The sequence below is a fragment of the Hyaena hyaena genome, unplaced genomic scaffold, assembly GCF_003009895.1.
Source record: "Hyaena hyaena isolate Hyena2069 unplaced genomic scaffold, ASM300989v1 scaffold_187, whole genome shotgun sequence".
Lineage (NCBI taxonomy): Eukaryota > Metazoa > Chordata > Mammalia > Carnivora > Hyaenidae > Hyaena > Hyaena hyaena.
Genome location: NW_024080820.1, coordinates 1,394,628 through 1,410,142, shown reverse-complemented (window position 1 = coordinate 1,410,142; position 15,515 = coordinate 1,394,628). Strand labels below are relative to the sequence as shown.

The following is a 15,515-nucleotide window of genomic DNA, read 5'->3' as shown; positions in this document are numbered from 1 at the left end:
TCCACCTGAGCCACCCAAGTGCTCCTAAAAAAATTTTTTTTTAAATGTTAATTTGTTTTTGAGAGAAAGAGACGCAAAGAGCGAGTGAGGTTGGAGCAGAGAGAGAGAGAGAGAGAGAGAGAGAATCCGAAGCAGCCTCCAGGCTGAGCTGTCAGCTGTCAGCACAGAGCCTGATGCAGGGCTCAAACTCAGGAACTGTGAGATCATGACCTGAGCCATAGTCGAACACTTAAGCAACTGAGTCACCCAGGAGCCCCCAGAAGCCCTTTATCTTGATGAGGTCCCAGTAGTTCATTTTTTCTTTTGTTTTCCTGCCTCTGGAGACTTGTTAAGAAATTGCTGCAGGTTAGGTCAAAGAAGTTTTTGCCTGTTTTCTCCTCTTGGATTTTGATGGCTTCATGTCTTATGTTTAGGTCTTTCATCCATTTTGAGTTTATTTTTGTGTATGGTATAAGGAAGTAGTCCACGTTTTTTTTTTCTGCATGTCACTGTCCAGTTTTCCCAGCACTGTTTGTTGAAGAGACTGTTTTTATGCATTGGATATTCTTTCCTGCTTTGTCAAAGATTAGTTGGCCATATGTTTGTGGGTCCATTTCTGGGTTCTCTGTTCTGTTCTATTGATCTGAGTGTCTGTTTTTGTGCCAGTACCATATGTCTTGATGATTACAGCTTTGTAGTACATCTTGAAGTCTGGAATTGTGATGCCTTCATCTTTGGTTTTCTTTTTCAGGATTGCTTTGGCTATTTAGGGTCCTTTGTGGTTCTGTACAAATTTTAGGTTTGTTCTAGCTCTTTGAAGAATACTGGTGTTATTTTGATAGGGATTGCATTGATTGCTTTGGGTAGTATCAACATTTTATTTTTTTAATAAAGAACTTTTAATGTTTTTCATTTTTTAGAGAGAGACAGAGAATGAATGGGGGAGGGGCAGAGAGAGAGGGAGACACAGAATCCAAAGAAGGCTCCAGGCTCTGAGCTGTCAGCACAGAGCCTGATGTAGGGCTTGAACTCACAAACTGCGAGGTCATGCGTGACTTGAGCCAAAGTCAGACACTTAACTGTCTGAGCCACGCCCCCCAGCATTTTAACAATATTTGTTCTTCCAGTCCATGAGCATGGAATATTTTTCCATGTTTTTGTGTCTTCTTCAATTTCTTTCATAAGCTTTCTGTAGTTGTCAGTGTATAGATTTTTCACCTCTTTGGTTAAGTTTATTCCTAAGTATTATATAATTTTTGGTGCAATGGTAAATGGGATCGATTCCTTGATTTCCCTTTCTGTTGCTTCATTGTTGGTGTATAGAAATGCAGTCAATTTCTGTGCATTGATTATATATCCTGTCACTTTGCTGAAATCATGAATCAGTTCTAGCAGTTTTTTGGAAAAAGCAAATCTTTATTATACAGAGACACATACAGAATATTTACAGATGAAGTGGTATAATGTCAGCAATTTGCTTCAGGATAATCCAGAGTGGTGGTAGAGGGGTTGAGGGGTTGGTGGGAGATGTCAATGAAACATGGTTGACTAGGAGTTTATAATGGTGGGGTCATTATACTATTCTCAGTAATTTTGAATTAGTTTGAATTTTTTTGTAATAAAGATTTAGAAAAAATCTAATGCAACATTGTTGAAAAGATACTGGGAGCACTAGGTGACACTGCTCTATAATATACTCAGAAATAAAGATGGACACGAGCAACAGAAATGTACTTATAAATACGTCTTAATGTATAAATCTTGTATTTTCTTTTTCTTTAGAGCTGAAGCCATTTATTTGAATCTTGGATGATTAACACCTCAATGCTTAACTCAAAACTGCTCAAGAGTCCCACAGTCAGGATTAGATGAGTCACGTTACCACCAAGAGGTTACGGTCTTGAGTTCTCCGGTAAGATTATAATAAATATTCTAAAAGCTAAATAGTGACTGTGAAGTTTAAAGAGATTTTTAAATGCTGTATTTGAGCCACCAGCTTCTATTATGATTTTTTAAATGTTTGTTTATTTTTTGAGAGAGAGCATGTGTGTGTGAGCCAAGGAGGGGCAGAGACAGGAGGAGACAGAGGATTCCAAGTGGGCTCTGTGCTGATAGTAAAGAGGCTGATGCAAGGCTTGAACTCACAAACCATGAGATCATGATCTGAGCCAAAGTCAGACACTTAACTGACTGAGCCAACCAAGACCTCCTATAATTTTTATTTATTTGTTTGTTTATTTTTTAAAATTTACCTCCAAGTTAGCATATAGTGCAAAAATTATTTCAAGAGTAGATTCCTTCATACCCCTTACCCATTTAGCCCATCCCCCTTCTTACAGTCCCTTCAGTAACCCTGTGTTTGTTCTCCATATTTAGAGAGTCTCTTGTGTTTTTGTCCCCCTCCCTGTTTTTATGTTATTTTTGCTTCCCTTCCCTTATGTTTATCTGTTTTGTATCTTAAGGCCCTCATATGAGTAAAGTTCTATGATGTTTGTCTTTCTCTGACTAATTTCGCTTAGCATAATACCCTCTAGTTCCATCCATGTAGTTGCAAATGGCAAGATTTCTTTCTTTTTGATTGCCAAGTAATACTCCATTGTCTACATATACCACATCTTCCTTTTTTTAAAAAATTTTTATTTTTTTTCCATCTTTTTTTTAATTTTTTTTTTTTTTTTTTTTTTTACAAATACCACATCTTCTTTATCCATTCATCTGTCAATGGACATTTGGGCTCTTTCCATACTTTGGCTACTGTTCATGGTGGTGATATAAACATTGGGGTGCATGTGTCCCTTTGACGCAGCACACTTGTGTCCCTTGGATAAATACCTAGTAGTGCAGTTGCTGGGTAATAGGGTAGTTCTATTTTACATTTTGAGGAACCTCCATCCTGTTTTCCAGAGTAGCCGCACCAGTTTGCATTCCCAACCAACAGTGCAAAAGAGATCCTCTTTCTCCACATCCTCACCATATTCTGTTGTTGCCTGAGTTGTTAATGTTTGCCATTCTGACTGGTATGAGGTGGTATCTCATTGTGGTTTTGATTTATATTTTCTTGATAACGAGTGACATTGAGCATCATTTCATGTGTCTTTTGGCCATCTGGATGTCTTCTTTGGAGAAGGGTCTGTTCATGTCTTTTTTTTTAATGTTTTATTTATTTCTGAGAGAGAGAGAGAGAAAGAGAGAGAGAGAGACACCATGAGCAGGGGAGGGTCAGAGAGAGAGGGAGGTACGGAATCTGAAACAGGCTCCAGGCTCTGAGCTAGCTGTTAGCACAGAGCCCGACGTGTGGCTGGAACCCACGAACCGTGAGATCATGACCTGAGCCTAAGTCGGACGCTTAACCAACTGAGCCACCCAGGTGCCCCATGTCTTTAGCCCATTTCTTGACTGGATTATTTGTTTTTTGGGTGTTGAGTTTGATAAGTTCTTTATTGATTTTGGGAACCACCCCTTTATCTGATAATGTTATTTGCAAATTTCTTCTCCCATTCTGTCGGTTGCCTTTTAGTTTTGCTGATTGTTTCCTTTGCTGTGCAGAAGCTTTTTATTTTGATGAAGGACCTCCTATAATTTTTTAATCCCAACTACTGTGGTAGGAGTTGGAAGTTTGTGATAACCAACCAAAGATCTTAGAAATATCAACATGCAGCAAGGCTTTATCACATTTCCTGCTTGCACATTAGCTAGTAATGGGTAGTCGTGTCACTGAAATACCTCGTTTTTCCCTTGCTGTATGTCTCAGGATGGATCTTCCTGAAGCTGATTCTGAAAAGGAGTTTGGCTTCCAGGATGTTCATTAGGGATCAATGTCTGTGAAGAGAGGAGGTTAGGAAGCAGATTAGGTAGAGGAAATTGAATTGCAGTTCAGACTTAACAAAGCTTTGGCCAGCCCTACAGGAAATACTGTAGTTGTGAGAATTTCTTACCCTCCATAAGTAAATAGTAGCTCTTTGGGGACAGAGACATGTTTTCAATGCCCTTGCACAGGCCAATTGTAAATCTGCTCAGCAAACATTTATGGAATGAAAGAAATCTGAGAATCTATTTTTTATTATTTTTTTTCTGTAACACCTAAGCCCTGCCTGTCCTTTCCCCAGTTGAAAGTGCAACTTGGAACAGTGGGGTTAATAGAGATACAGGTGTTTGTCTTCTGTATCCTGAACAAATATGGAGGTAACTTGCCCTCTGTAATCAGCCTGTTATAAACCACTGTTACTGGACTCCATAATGATAAGGGGGACCTGCCTCAGGACCCAAGGAGAACCACTAACAGGAGTTGTAAAGAATATGAGGTCCTATGAGCGAGGCGGGAAGAAGATCCTGGAAGACACAGTGATAGCTTCTCCGTGCTGAGGCGTATGGATTATGGTTCCAACCTGTTGTTTTTCTGTGTGTGGAGAATAGGCTCTTGTATATGACTTTTTATCCTTTTTATGCCCAAGGGTTAAGAGAGCATCTTAGAAGCAATTTTTAAAAGTCAACTTGTTTTCTAGTAAGTATGGTCCTGCTTTAGTCTTTCATTTGATTTTCATGTTTTTCCCTTATTTTCACTGTAGGATTCCCTGAGACAGGATGTGTGTTAATAAATCTAAAATTTCCCTGAACTTTACTGATATATTACTTACTGCCTTGCATGTAGAGACCTTCAATTATTAGCTTTTAAATGAATAAAGTAAAAAATAATTGACTTTATAATTAATGTGTAGAATAAGTGTTTAATCAGGATTAAACACTCAGCTATACAGGACCAGAAATTTGCTTGTTTTTACGTTATAGTTTTTTTATTAGATTTTTAAAAAATTTTAAGTAATCTCTACACCCAACATGGGGCTTGAGTGTAACAGCCCCAAGATCAAGAGTCACATGCTCTTCTGACTGAGGAAGCTGGGTGTTCCTTTACATTATAATTTTTTCTGATATCTATTTAGACTCTTTTATGCTTCCTCTTTTAAAACACATAAATTATTTTCTTCATGTTGAATATTAGGAGACTGTACTTGTGTTTCACTGAGTGAATTATATTTATTTACTTTTTATGATCAACATGTATATCCTTCGAAGTTTTAAATTTGATCACTTAAGGAGTTTACGCCTTATCTGATACTTCTGTATTTTTATTTCCTTCTTGCTTACTTAGTACCCCACCAGAGGGCAGGCAAAGGAAAGGAGAAAAGAAGATTCTAATTTCAGTTCTCAAAGTCTTACGTAGGCACTTGCCCTGGCATATTTTGTTATGCTTCTGGATGACATGAAGACAATACGCTCATCTGCTTTTGCTATTTTAAAATATTTAGAATGCTCAGTCATTTGGAATTATTATGTAAGGTTGATTTCTGGGATTATAGAACTAAATATACTTTAAATTCTTCAACTTTATATTCTTAGATACACGTATTTTTAAATTACCAATCTTTCTTTGGTCATTCATGCCAACGTTTTCATTGGTGCTATTGATAATTATGATTGATTGTAAGGAGAAGTTTTTGTGTTTAAAAGTACACTGGAGTGTTCACAATACAGTATAGAGTTTTAAAATACACCTTATAATGGCCCGTAAAACTTGATGTTTCTGAGGCGATCAGTAAATTTTCAGGATGATAAGAATTATCTTTGAATACAAGTTACTATTTTGCTCTTTTGTTGGAAGTTTCCTTAAAAGAAAGACACGCCTCAAACGAAAGTAAATTTTGCCTTAACATGATCACCGCACAGGTTTTCAAAGTCTAGATGGTAAACCAAGTGGACACTAGATATTTTATGGTCTGAATATTGCCGTTAACACCCATTGTATATGTACGTGTATATGTATATATGAAGTGCAGTTTCATGGTCTATCGCCATTTGGCCTGTTATCAGTACGAACAGCAAATGTCTAACAAATCAGCTTCAGAACAGCTGGGAGTTGACTTGCTGGCGTTGAGCACCACCTAAGTACACATGACATTTCTTTGCTCTTTGACACAAATAGTGTACCTTCCCTTCTCATCAGGAAGCTGGTGCAAAACATCTTTCTATATGCTTGTGGATCTAGTAATGCAGAAGGACCTTCAAATGGATTTTTTGAAGAGAGTTGTTCCTCCCATTCTTTCGGGAGATGTGGTTTTGGACACTAGGGATAGTTTTCGGGAAAGCTCCCCAAGATTACTTAAGATGAGACGTCTTAGTTTGCTGTCATCAGAGAAGATTGTAGATGGAAAAGATGGAATCCATTTCTGTCACAGTAATTATGACAAACACCACCATCAGCAATTAGGTAAAGTAAAAATGTATTATTTTCAATTCTTTAAAATATTTTAGGAAAGTAAAACGACTTTTATAAATATAGTTCTAGTGAGCATAAGCGTTTATTTTGAAAAGCAAGTTTAAATTTTAATGTTTAATATAGTAAATGTATATTTGATCTAAATTTTTGATAGATCAAAATTTTGTTTTGAATTTAGATGGAGAAATATTGATGGTATGGATCAAGATAAAGCCAGTAATGAAGTAAAAAGTTTGGTGATCTTTGGAAAATATTTTGATGAACAAGTTTTATACTTATTGAAATAGTGTTACTGGTACGACCTATGTGATACGTAAATGAAAATTAAGATACGAGTTTTATGTGTCACTATAGAAGCCAGTTACATTTTGTTTAAAAAATACATCCATTCTTACAAAAAAATATATGTATGTACCATTCTTTTGTTCTTTAGAACTTTGTTTTTTATAGCTATTCTCTATGCATATTTTAATATGCACATACACATTTTTATTTATAGAATTTAAAAATGAGATTTACTATCCAAACTGCTCCAATACTTGGTTTTTCATTTAATACATCCTAAGCATCTTTCTGTCTCACTTAAAGTGCTCTCCATTGTGTGGATATAATAATTTATTCAATCAGTGTCTTAAACTAATGAATGTTTAGAATGATTTTAATTTTTAATTATTGGAAATGATTATGTAACAAATATTCATTTATAAAATCAGTTTATACCTTTGTATGATTACTTCTCACTATTAATTTCTGTGTGCATTTTAAATTTTAATACACTGTGCTATGTTACCTTTCATAAATTTCTCAATTTCAGCTCCCCAGGGTAGGGCTTGTCCCTGTTTTTTTGTATTTCTTGTCAGTTCAAAAAAAGGGTCATATTTATAAGGAACTATATATATTTTGTTTTAAAAATATCAATTGTGTAAAAGAAAGAAGGAATTTTAAATTTTCAGGAGAAATTTATGTTGGCCTTTATGATGTACTGGTTAGAAGTCATTTTTATGCTCTTATTTGGGTGGATGGAGTAGTGGTGAGGCCACTGATGGGTTAGTTCATTTTAATTTAAATTAAAATCTGTGGGGGGCACCTGTGTGGCTCAGTCAGTTAAGCATTTGACTCTTAATTTTGGCTTGGGCTGTGATCTCCTGGTTTGTGGGCCGGAGCCCCAGGACAAGCTCTGTGTTGACAGTGTGGAGCATACATGGGATTTTCCACCCTGCGCCCCACCCCCACTAGTGTGTGCTCTCTTTCTCTCAATAAATAAACAAACAAACAAACAAATACATACATATTTAAATTAAAATCTGTAAGTCATTCAGCCCTTAATTTTGTATTCAGCAGTGTATGCATATATGAAACCTATTAATATATTTATATGTGCAGTGATTTAAGTTATTAAAATTTTACTTTACCTTTCAGTCTTGAATCATCTTAGTTTCCTTACTGTACCATTGACTGTGTGGTTGGACTTGGTGCTTAAATGCAATATGCTATGTCCGTTAGTTTAATATGGTTTTTTTTTTTAAAGACTATTTTACACATTTTTGAACACAGCACACACATTACAAAGTATAATAATGAGATTTGTAATTTATATTAATTTGCAAATAAGCACTCAAGTTAGTGATTAAGAATTTTCAGTCGTATGTATCCTGTTACCAATCACAGTCAAAAGAAAAGCAGAATCATGGAGTACTAAAGAATCTGTTGTTTGAAAGTTCAGAGGCTTCAGGTTCTTTGTGGAATAACTGTAGCCCAGTTTTTCTCTTCAGGAATAAAATTCACCTTGGGGTACCTGGGTGCTCAGTTGATTGAGCGTCTGACTTCAGCTCAGGTCATGCTCTCATAGTTCGTGGTTTCAAGCCCCACATCGGGCTCTGTGCTGACAGCTTGGAACCTGGAGCCTGCTTTAGATTCTGTATCTTCCTCTCTCTCAGTCCCTCCCCTGCTCGCTCTCTGTCCCTCTCGGTCTCTTAAAAAAATAAAATAAGAATGTTAAAAAAATTTAAAAAAAAAATTCAGTTTTATGGATTGACTTAAAATTAATCTACAGGACTTCTTTGGCAATTTCTGTAGAGAGATTTGGTTTTAAAATGTCTGGTTCTTAAATTTTAGTTTACTGATCAAATTCCTTTTCATGAATCTCAAGATGTGATACTAAATTTATATCGTAGATAAGAATAAGACATACATGATTCCCAGCCGCCTGCAAATAGGTTGCTTGCAAGTCGGCATGAGTGAATTTTACTTCCTGTTTACTGGTGGTTCTGGGATAGAGATAATGCAGTAGTTTAGCCAGAAGTCATGCAGATATGACTGGGTCTAGTTCTAAGGGGTGTTACAGTTTTGTTCGTGTAATAAAAGGAGATATCAAGGCTATCAAGAGATTTCATATCACTAATGCAAAGAAGGAACTATTCTTTGGAGAGAAACTAGTGTGGACTTTCTCTTTGTACTTGGATCAGTTACCAAGTTGTTTACTTGTTAACTCAAAATGAATAATGTCATTTTAAGGGATGTTAGACAGGATTGTAATATGGATCGATAACTATACTTTTGTGAGAGAATCAGTTGTGAGTAAGCCAGCCTGCAATATATAGAAATTTTCCTGGTTCTTTTGACTCTAGAAGCTTTTATAGATGCTTAGGGTTTCCTTAACAAAAATGTGCATAGGATTTAGAGGTATTTTCAGGGTTGATGTTTTGAACATTTCTCTTTACTTTTGGTAAATTTTTTTCTTTTTTAACTGTCTCTGAATATTAAATCGACATAGTATTTTAGGAATGTTGTAGAAATTCTCAAAACAATGCACTGGATTTACCAGAAATCCTGTTTCTCTGTAACATCTATTTACAGATGCCTGTGGTGCGACATTGCACAGTGTCCAAAGCCTTTCCCACCATTTTTGCAGCAGGTCGAGTTGTGTGGGCTTTACCAAGGGTTGGCTGTGTTTTAAGCCAAACCTGTTTATGCCAATTACGCTTGTAATTGTGATCATGTAACTTAATTAGGTATTACATAATTCAGTGAAGTATGAGACTGAAAAGAAGGGGTTGTTTTGGTGTAAACAAGGTTGACTGCTTTGGTCAGACTCAATAAAAGTAAATTCCTAAAAAAAAAAAAAAAAAAAATTGCTCTTGAATTACATGCAAGTCGGAGAAGTGTCTAAGATTGGAAGGGTTTTTCCATCAGATACCTTCAACTTCCCTCTCTACTTTGAAGACATTGAAATTGGAAGTCATAGATGATGTACATGGGTTGGATTTTAGACAAGACAGACAATGCTGTGATCAGCAAATTCACCCTAAGGACTTGGCCGTATATCATAATGCCAGGGGATAAACCATGGATTTTGTATTTTAAGTTAAAATAAAACCTTTAGTGGACCTATTGATCTTTGTTTCCCCTGATTCCAACTTTAATGGCAATTTTTCGATTAAGTGATTAGCTAATAGTTATAATTTATAGTAAAAGAACTCTGCTGTATATAGTTGTGTAATGTTGCAATTTTGTTAAAGAAGTAAACTGTTTATTATTTGTCCCAAATCCTTTATTAAAAAAAAGGGGGAATCAAGATGTTCATGGGATGTAATCTTATTCATAACTGTGCTTAAATATCCATATATTTTTGGTGTAGAGTTTTCTAATGTGATCAAAGACTGATTTCACTGATTAGATATTAGTAGAATTGGCATACATAATATCTGTCTTCAGGCATAAAAGTTGGTGGGGAGAAAATGCCCTTCACTGATTGAGAATAGACGTTGTCTGACCACTGAAGAACAATGTCTGTTAGGCTTGGTCATGAGTCAGATCCTAAGAATCAGGCAGTGTGTTTCCACAGGCTTCTGTTGTGACAGCTGCAGTGTCCTTGCATCTCCAAGATTGGGTTATTTTTATTCTGATGGAATCAACCTTAATTTTGTTGTTCATTCTGTTTGGAGTCAAGAATAAGTGAGTGTAAATATATTATAAGATTGTTTTTATAATTCACCAAGAACAGAGGTAATGACACATTGAATGGGACTGAGTATATATCAACATTAGGGATGGAAGAAGCTTTTGAGCGCCTTCTGTATTCTGGGCACTGTTTCCTTATTTTGTTTTAGCCATAACTTAAGTGGTCCGTTCTGTTCAGCCTGGTTAGTGCATACCTGTTCTCTTTCCCCCTCAAGTGGAAGTTAAGTTGAGCATAGAGTTTGCTCTGCCTACTGATGTATTCCAAGGGCTTGGAACGTAATAGCTTCTCAATAAATACTGGTTGCATGAGCAAATGTTCTCTGAGTCCTTCTGGAAGCCTTGTGAGAGAGGTTGTTATACAGAGTTTTAAGACTTCAGAGAGAGTTAAGCAAATTATTTTAGGTTTTCCAGCTCCTAAACGGTGGCCAGTGTTTTAAAGTCAGGCATTTGTTCCCTGTACTCCATCTCATTGCGGTGTTTGATGTTGTTGAATCTTTATGTTTGAAATCTATTTTTGAAAAGAGTGATGCATCTATCAAATTTAATTGTGCTGTTAAAGAACATATCCTTTTTTGGTGATTTCATTTTAATTAAGAGCTGTATTTCAATAGGAAAAAAACACTTTAATTCCAATATAAAGCCTTACTCTTTGAGACCCTGTGTTTCAGTTTAATGAATAGCTGATAATTATTTTTATACCACTCTGGTTACATAACCTGATTAAGTGAATAGCCGCTTCACGTGACTTTTGCAAAAACAATTAAGAGACACACATTGGGGTACCATTCCATTTCATTATGAAGTGTTAATGACTCCATGGGATAATAAACATTTAAATAGTATACTTGTATGCCTCTCTGGAGGTATTCAGCACAGCTCCCTAGCAGGGACAAAGCAAAATGTAGCACTTGCTATAAAATTCCACATGCCTCTTGGTTGAGTTTTAAAGACTGCTATCTATATTTGACTAAATGGATTTCCTATTTAATAAGTGGTCTGTGTTCAGTTTTGTTTTTGTAGAGCCATAGCTCTCAGTCGTTAGATTTTGTATGTCCAGAACGGGTCATTTTTGTTGGATTTGCCCTGTATTGGGCTGGCAGGCCGGTTTCTTTTTAGAAGGGAACGAAATGGGTAAAGAGTGATTTATTTATTTATTTATTTATTTATTAAAAAAAAATTTTTTTTAAATATTTTTATTTATTTCTAGGAGAGAGAGACAGCGTGAAGAGGGGAGGGTCAGAGAGAGAGGGAGACACAGACTCGGAAATAGGCTCCAGGCTCTGAGCTGGCAGTCAGCAAAGAGCCCGATGCGGGGCTCGAATCCATGAACCGCGAGATCATGACCTAAGCGAAAGTCGGACGCTTAACCGACTAAGCCACCCAGGCGCCCCAGGTAAAGAGTGATTTAAATCTTCATGTGAGACTATTAATAGGGAGGTTAGAGAAAGTGCTGGGAGAAAATTGAGATGAGGTTTCCTCCTGGCACTTCTCATGCTTGTAGTGAGAACAGACCTAAGGAAAGTAGAGAATCATATGGAATTCAAATGTGATAAAAGGAATGTTGGGCAAAGGGATGTCCTCGAAGAACCTGAGCTCGAAATAATAATCAGTCTGCTCCAGAATTTCTGGCCTGACCCAGATGATAATCTGTGTAAATGTGTGAAGGAGTTAAGGAATTTTTCTTGCTTCTACAAATGGGATTTGGAAGCATTGGGCTCTCGTAGTGTCATGAAATCAAACAGGGTCCCTTACTTACAAAAGCCTTTGGAGTACTTTTCCGGCCGTAATCATTGGAGGATGTAGAAAAGCCTTACTGGGTGTTATATTTATACCTTGTCTGGATCTGTGAGCATTCTCATGATCAAGGAGAGCTATTGGGAAGATCCACAGGCATGATAGGAAAGGGGCGGTGAATACTCTGGAAGGAGTTGGAGTGGGGCTTCTGTCCTGACTGAGCTGAGGTCCTGTGGTCCCTGGCTGCGTGTCCTTGACCCGTCTGCATTCTCTCTCTAGGCCAGTTAACCTCGCCTATCCATTTGAGTGATAGCTTCTTCTGTAGCATTGCTTTTGAGATTATAAAAAATGGCAGCAGGATTGACACATAGTTTAATAATACACAGTGCCTTTTTTATTTTTAAAAAGAGTTGGATTTTTGACTTGTAGGTAGATGAATCACATCTGACTAGAATGTATCCTTGGATCATTGCATCATAGAAAATACTCTAGGAATTTGGATCTAGGTCTTTTATTGTGCACAATTCCAGAAACATTAGCTTGTGATTTACAGCTAGCTACGTGACAGTTCACAGGAGCTCGAGCTGCAGCACTTTTTCCTGTGCTTCCTTCTATGTCCACAGCGTGTGCTTGTCCAGATAACCCCTGCCAAGTGAGTGTGTGATTCCCATACAGAGGTTTTTAGAAGTTAGTGCAGCAGCATGACCTTGTGGTTTCTCTTGGTTGTTTTTAAAGTTAGCCTAATGTTTCATAGAAGGGTTGCTTTAGATGTCCCCTTGTTACTTGGATGTGTGTGTGTGTGTGTGTGTGTGTGTGTTTGTCTGTCTTTCCTTTAAATTCTAGTTAACATAGAGTGTAATATTGGTTTCAGGAGTAGAATTTAGTGATTCGTCTCTTACAGACACCCAGTGCTTATCACAAGTGCCCTCCTTAATGCCTGTCTCTCACCTCCCTCCCTCTGTCAACCCTCAGTTTGTTCTCTGTTGTTAAGAGTCTCATATGGTTTGCCCCCCCCCCCTCCTTTTTTTTATTGGCACTGTTAAGTATGGCTTGAGTTAGGGCCAGGGTTTTACTACTTTGGCCTTTAGAAAGGACTTGCAGGAAACTTAATTGAAATAAAAATGCATCTGCCTCCCTTTTTAAGGGGCCTGGAATAGCTTTCTCTCTGTCCCCATGTACTCTGTTGTTTCCTAATCACAGAACTATTCATCCAGAGTACTGGTGTGGTGACACTTGTTAAAATATTACAATTCCTCCTATCAATCGAAGATACTATGTCTAGGATAAGATAATTGAGACAAAGGAGATAAGAAAAATCTATAACTAAATAAATATTAGGCAAAACATCCTGAAATCATAAAGGCATAAAAAAAGATGAGTAAGAGAATAAATAACATCTGTGTCAGAAGACACTGAAATAGACAATAAAGATGAAGTTTACAAAGAGCTCAGTAAGAGAGGTAAAGATGACTGAAGCCAAATATAAGTTTAAAATGTAACTAAAGAAATATACTAGAAAAGTTAAACAAACAATAATTCAGGAAGCAGCATACAGGCCAAGGGTAGCTCCACCCATATACAGCCAGTAGCGTTGGGTTGAGGCATCTGTGGATCTAAGCGTCTCTCCCTGGTCTTGGAACTGGAGCTCGGGGCTGGGAGGGGCCAGGGGGGCGGGGGGAGGAGGGCACAGAGGTCTCTGCATGATCAGCCTTGGGGTTGAATCGTTTCCCTCACCCCCAACTCAGTTAATTATTCTGTGTCAGGACTCCAACTCATTGTCCACTAGCTTCTGTTACCCATTTAATACAGAAGCGTTGTTTCTTTTACCAGTTGGTGAATTCTTCATGAATGGACTTGATCTTAACTTATGTGAGTAGCTCCAGAGCTTAGCCCAATGCCAAGTACTTAGTAAGCAGCTAGGAAATGTTTGTTGGAATTTAGAGTCCGCTCTCCTTTGTTTCTTGTCTTGTATGGACCAGAGCAAGTTTTTACTTGTTCCTGAGAGCTGCTGTCAGTGGCCCTATTTAGCACACTGGCTTTTCCTTCAAAACCATCTCGGTGAGCAGTGGTTTCTGAGGCAGAACTAACCTTCCAGTAGCTTCAAACAAAATCCTCAAGCTGTGTAAGTAGTGATCTAGAACATAGGTTGGCAAGCCTTTTCTGAAAAGGACCAGACGCTAATCATTGTAGGCTCTGCAGGCCACACGTCTATGTCACAACTCCTTCGCTATGACTTTGTGGGGCAAAAGGACCTAGATGATCTGCAAATGAATGTGCTGTGTTTCAGTGAAGCTCTGTTAACAATAATGGGCAACAAACCTGATTTAGCCTGTGGGCCAAAGTGTTCAAACCCCTAACTAGAATATAGAAAAGAATATGGCTGACATTGGAGAGCTCCGTGTAGGTAACTTACCTGGGAAGCAGAGAATGGAAGGGAATCCATTTGAAGATCTAATGTTACATTTACCTGTATTTTCTGTAGCCTTTGGAAGAGTGTTTTATCCGCAGTAGGTGTTCAATAAATATTTGTCGGTTTGATTTGGGATCCACATGTATCATTTGTCTTCTCTGGGCTTCTGTTCTAGCTCTCATCTAAGATCTAACAGATTATATTATGTGATCTTCAAACTCTCCAGTTTAAACAAACAAACAAACAAACAAACAAACAAATCTGTGATTCAGTGACTCTTTGTGGAAGGCCAGAAAGTTTATTCTTTAAAGGTAACAATTGTTGGCTTATTACATTTCCTGTATGCTCTTAGTTGTCCTGATACGGAGTTCTGAAATGGTTGTTTTCATCAATCATTTTGCTTAAGACCTTTCCAGATTGGAACTCACTGTCCATTAGGCCATAAGTATACCTTCCTCCCATCTCTCACTCTCGCCACATTTGTGGACAGAAAACACGCTTCGTCTTATTTTAATGATCAAATGTATTAAACCTAGTCTTTTTATTTTTTATTTAAAAGATTAAGTTAACTATAAAGGTAACTACATAATCTCAGGTGATTCTTTGTAGAAAGATGGCAATTAAGATGAGGATTAGCCTGTGTTTAGAATTCTGTTTTTCTAAATTCTGTATCAGCAAATTGAACGTTCTGTCATTATTTGATTTATTCATTTAAATTGTTAAAGAATCCAAAATAACTTCATTATCACAGATGTAAATTATAGTTACCTTACCTAAATTCTAAATTCTTCTTTTTCTTAGTTTTTTTTTTTTTTTTTAATAGCTTTTTCTGTTTCTAAAGAATGATTTGTTACAGACCTGGTAAGCTGTGTGATGGTCTCTTATATTGTTCTCAAGAAGAAGTATAAGCTCTTATATATTTTTATTCTACTTGATGAAGAAATTAAAAAAATAAAAAAAGGCAACCCTCTGGGGGCACCTGGGTGGCTCAGTTGGTTAAGTGCCCGACCTTGGCTCAGGTCCTGGTCTCAGGGTTCTTGAGTTTGAGCCCTACGTCAGACTCTGTGCTGACAGCTCACAGCCCAGAGTCTGCTTCATGTTCTGTGTCTCCCTCTCTTGCTCTGCCCCTCCCCCACTTGTATTCACTCTCTCTCTCTCAAA

General features: G+C 37.2%; 1 protein-coding gene across 3 annotated transcripts in view; it reads left to right on the top strand.

Annotated features, from left to right (window-relative positions):
* FRYL (FRY like transcription coactivator) overlaps nucleotides 1–15,515 on the top strand; it is a 262,440-nt gene that overhangs the window by 64,425 nt on the left and 182,500 nt on the right. For all 3 annotated transcript variants that reach the window (XM_039241070.1, XM_039241072.1, XM_039241069.1), the window contains exon 3: nucleotides 1,762–1,891. The gene's annotated coding sequence lies outside the window, so the exon portion shown is untranslated. The remainder of the gene's footprint in view (nucleotides 1–1,761; nucleotides 1,892–15,515) is intronic.